This window comes from Phyllostomus hastatus, unplaced genomic scaffold (assembly GCF_019186645.2).
Source record: "Phyllostomus hastatus isolate PE091 unplaced genomic scaffold, TTU_PhHast_1.1 phas_scaffold_21, whole genome shotgun sequence".
Classification (NCBI taxonomy): domain Eukaryota; kingdom Metazoa; phylum Chordata; class Mammalia; order Chiroptera; family Phyllostomidae; genus Phyllostomus; species Phyllostomus hastatus.
The window spans coordinates 37,668,910-37,673,977 of record NW_025334017.1 but is presented as its reverse complement, the minus strand read 5'-3'; the positions used below and the strand labels follow the sequence as shown (position 1 = coordinate 37,673,977).

At 43.9% G+C, this 5,068-nt stretch overlaps 1 non-coding gene across 1 annotated transcript; it reads left to right on the top strand.

Moving 5' to 3' along the window:
• Window positions 1-925: 925 nt before the first annotated feature.
• On the top strand, window positions 926-1,032 carry LOC123833418. Its single transcript, XR_006788252.1, has one exon. It is a non-coding gene; the product is annotated as a U6 spliceosomal RNA (small nuclear RNA).
• The last annotated feature ends 4,036 nt before the right edge of the window (window positions 1,033-5,068 follow it).

The following is a 5,068-nucleotide window of genomic DNA, read 5'->3' as shown; positions in this document are numbered from 1 at the left end:
CAGTTGCAAGTTCTGGCTCTTTTCATGTGAATGTGGGCCAAAAGGAAGTCTAATAACTTATCAAGTTGAGGCACCTCAGGGAGGTTCAGAAGCAGGAACTTTTGAGAAGTGGTTTAGAGAGCAAGGTTATTAACCCCTGACCTGACTGGGGCCCCTTTTTGAGCTACTATTTGTATTTACTTAATCGGGTAAATTTTTTGAAAGACAATTGGCCTGAGAGTTCTGAGACTTAGTGATTGGGTTTTTTTTTTTTTAACTTGTAAATTAATTGTGTCATTGACCAAGTCCAATTATCATTCTCTACCTTAATTTTCTCCTCTGTAAAATACAAATATGTGCCTGATGTACCTCATTAACGTCTTTAAACTGGAAGTTCTGAGAAAGAGCACAAAGTAAATGCATCTCAGCAAATTATTTACCCAGCATCCCTTACTGACTGTAGTCACAGTAATGAGGAGTTCAAGAAATACCTAGGACATGGTTTCCAGTGTCCAGGAGGTAAAGACATGACCTACAAAGCGACAATGCCAGATTTCTTACAAGCTGGTGTGGAGACTGTGGTGTGCAATTCACATTTCTACCCCTGCTCTCCATCCTTTCCAGGGAAAAGTACCCATTCTCCCAGCAGTGTTGGCAGCTGATAGTTCAGAGATAAATCTTCTGTATCCTCTACTGTCCTTGGTCCTTGCCCTAGATCCCCAGAGCCAGTGACTGGTACAGAGAGAGATGTAAAGGCCCTAACCCTCTTGGAATAATCCAGAACAATTCTGAAGGGCCATCCCATCTCCAGAGCTCCCTGTGTGGTTGGCTATTGCCCTTGGAGAGCCAGCATGACCATCCAACTTTTCCTTTGCACAACCCCGTTCCCTTCACATCCCCAGATCTGTTGATCCCTGGAGAACTCCCCAGTACAATTCTTCTCACTGTGCTCACTTCAGCAGCACACCTACTAAAACTGGAATGATACAGAGAAGATTAGCATGGCCTCTCCACCAGGGTGGGATGCCAATTCATGAAGCATTCCATATTTTCCAACCAATAAAATCTAAATGAAGGAAAAAAAAATCCCTTATGCTTATTTCCAGAGTCTGCTTCTTGGGGAACCTGTGTTGTAGTAATTCGTCAGGAAAGAAAAGGAGCTATGGGGATTCAGAGGGAAGAAATCAAACCCTGCCTTGGGGAGATGAGGCAGGAAAAGCCGCATGTGGAGGATGGCGTTTGTGAAGCAGTTTGATAGGTGTGTGGGTTTGCACTGGAAGAGACGGTGGGAGAGGAAGGAGGGGAACAAGCAGTCATTACTGTACTGACAAGAAATAGGATAAGCAAAGACTCAGGGATCAGAAGGTGAGATATGTGAGTCCAAAAAGTAATGTTCAGGGAGGTTGGGTATATTTTTCCATTCACAGGGCAGCACAAGATTGGGATGAGAAGGAGGATGAGTGTACATAACGGAGGGTCCCAAACCAGGCTTAGACTGAGGCACTAGATCAGACAGGGAGGGGAAGAGCATGGGAGGGTGGTTTAGTGGGGGAGCTGTACAACACAGGCTATGCATTCAGAGAACGACCCAGGAGCTAAAATAAAGAAATGCTCTAAATGGAAGATAGTATAATCTCAGACCACATACAAAGTAGAGGGCTTTCAATGAAGTAAAGCTAGCTTGAGGATGCTCTGGAGAGAGAGGGAGAGAGAGAGAGAGAGAGGCCACAGTAGTCAGGCCATTGGTCTGAAATTCTAACTTACAACATAAACTGAGTCAGGGATGACTGGCTCATCCATCCTTGGGACTGTAACTCATCACAGCCACTTACTGTCATTTAGACCAATCACTTCGCTTCTCTAATTCTCCTATTCTATGTTTGTAGAAGTAAATGGATCATGATGAACTTTTAAGAGAACATTCTGTGAAGTGCTTTGCAGTGCCTACTACATAAGAAACACCCTGTACATGTAATTCTGGATATTAGCTCCACCAGCAATGGTCTATCAGGGGTGCCCAACCACTGATAGACCTGCAGGCTGCATGCAGCCCAGGATGGCTATGAATGTGGCCCAACACAAAATCATAAAGTTAGTAAAAACATTGCTAGATTTTTTTTGTATACATGTTGCAATGTATTTCATGTGTGGCCCAAGACAACCCTTCTTCTTCCACTGTGGCCCAGAGATGTCAAAAGGTTGGAGACCCCTGGTAGACTTTTTGCAAATAGGCTCACACCTGTGATCCTCTAATTCCTCATCTAAAAAAAATGAGTTGCTGGCTTTTTACACTTATTACCTTCTGTACTGTTGATGCCGGGTTCCACGTATGATTTTCTTCAAAACTAAATGAAAACAAAAACACGACCCCAACTCAACGAGATTGATACACTCGGTGAACTCACTGCCCAAAGACAGGTGAGGGACTTGAAGCGGGGGAAGATGTCACTGACCCCAGTGCCTGCCAGAGCTAGCATCTGTTTTGGAATTCTCTGATTAACAACACATTGTTCTAAGATTCTGTGGGTGTTGGATTTGCCAAATGTTTTTTCTTTCCTACCAGAAGATATTCTCTACTCCAACTACTCATAAAATGTTTACATCCTTTGCTGCTTGGTGTTGAGCCAGAGCCAAGGGATCTTAAAGAGTCTTTGAATGGCATCTAGGTCTTTCCTGTGAAACACTGTGCGGTCAGTCACTGATTCAAACCTGATCCACGAACAGAGTGCTGTTCCTCTTCTATGCTTCCAACCCCCCCACCAGGTGTCAGGAAAAGCTTTGTGGGCATGCATTATATCAACACATCAACACAGCTTGGATTGGAGTAGGGCCCCAACAGATGGCAGCCAATAGCTGAACTTACTGCAGCTGAACAATAACACATTCCCTTTCTCGGGTCCCCATGTTGATCTTTCACAGCTCATCCAGTACAGACTTGTACAGTGTTCATTCCAGATTGAAAAGGGAATCTGAAAGCAGCCCATTTCCCCAGGCCTCCTCACTCCCTGCCTTATGTGTGGGGATCTAGAAACAGGGGAATCGCTAATCTACTGAAGACAAGGGTTTCAACCATGTACAGTGGGGCTCTGGGGCTCTGGATTCAGTGTCAGTGCATGGACTTTTGTTGTAGGTCTTTTGAGCTTTATTTCATATCTGTCACAGTTTCTATTCCGTGGGGGAAGATTGCTTGGAGCGTGTATGTCTTGTGAGTCCCTTAGGGAACATTAGGGAATGGTTTATATTAAGTGGCTGCCCAGATTTTGGTTTTATCTCTTATCCTCCATCCAGTTACTACCATAGAAATAGCTGTTACAAATGTGAAAGTCATCTGCCCCAGAGTCAGAGGGCTTGTTGGGCTCTTGTTCTGGCTGTATCTGCAAGAGCTACATATGTGACTTGGACAAGCCATTCTTAGCATTGATTCACTCCTCTGAAAAATGGACATCATGACAAGCGGTGGTGAGCCTTGGATGAGATTACCCGTGTTCTGTGGATTTCAAAAATGTAAGAGGCCAGGGAAGTGGAATCATGATTTCCCAATCTGACATCAGACTGCCTGACCAGAACTTCACAACCTTTGGATCCCCATTCTCAGTTATCTTTCCAATTCTGCTGTACGTAGAGGAAAATATACGATGCATCTTTCATTGCTCTTTGACTGCTATCCTTTATAGGACTTCCTGGCAGATATACAATGGCTTTTCTGGTGAGGTCATTATGTTTTAGTCAATGGCTAGGGCCCAAAACCAACATCTTTACTGCCTTTATGAGATAAATTCTTGTAAAAGGCTATGGCTGATGCCATGAGGGTTGTCTTTCCATGCAGAATGGAAAAGAAAGAACTTTCAGTCAGCTCCTGGTGCTGACTGTCTTCCAGATACCACACTGAGGGCTACTCACCCCCTTAGCCGAATAAGCTTCACCCAGCTTTAAGGGATCAGCCTGTGTAATAGAAGCAGGGAAGATGTATGTGTCTCTGTAATTCATCTGTTTTACTGCAGCTTGCCTTCCGTTTTAGTGGACCAGTTATTGTAACTGAACTCTTTGTTTTTTCTAGGACAGCCCTGAAAGGGCTGATAGCTCTGATAACTATATAAAAGAAAAGCCAAAGAGTGCTATGAGCATAAATATTTTTACTGTAATCTCTAGCAAGTCTGCTTCTGTGTGGGTCCATCCCCACTTCATAGGTCCTGGTCATCTTCCACATGGCAGAACTTAGTTGCCTAGAACAAGGGAACACGTCCCTGGACTTTTAAATAGCTCAGGGTTACCCTATGTTCCTGCTTGTGGCCCATGAAGAGCTTGGCTTCTCAGACCCAATTTCCTCTTTGAGGGTTTTATCTTTCTCCTGAACATGGGCCGCAAAAATGACTTCCCATTCAGGAGAGTGGGTCTCTTGTCCAGTTCAAGAGATATGGCCTCTTTAGTATGGATATTTCTGAACATAAGCAATGACTTCACATTAATCTCATTTATTCCAAGTAATGCCCTCATAGAACAAGTTGTGGGTGGTTCTTAGGCAAGGAGATGTCAGGGAGCCCGTGAGTGGGAAATCCAGTACAACTGATTAAACCAACTTAGTCTCTTGCATGTTTAGAATGCTTTTAAGTATTCAAACACTTCTATTTCTGTCGTCAACGGGAAGCCTACCACATGATCAGTGAGGTTTCGTATCCCCATTTTCCATGAACAATGAGTAATGTGAGGTTCATACAGCTTCGGTGCTGTCTCACAGCCTGAGTGTTCGCACAGCCTCGGGTCACTGGGTTCAGGGCACTCTCAGGTCACACCCTGAGTTCTAGATCCACTTAGTCCTATAGATGAGTAGCAGACACTGTATCTCTTTGGAGCATCTTGTCTCCTTAGGTCTCTAGGACATGACAGCTAGCTCACACACTGAAGGAAGTTCTGTATCTGATTGGACTTGTAATTTTCCTTTTTGGGAAGGAGTGAAGGTGTCTTCATTCTCTCAGAATAAATGAATAAATGGATAAATACATTGATAGCTAGATAAATAAAACTGACATCTCATAATGTAGTATAGCAGCCAGATGTTTGGAAGGCATGAAATGCGGTACAGTAGGGAGTC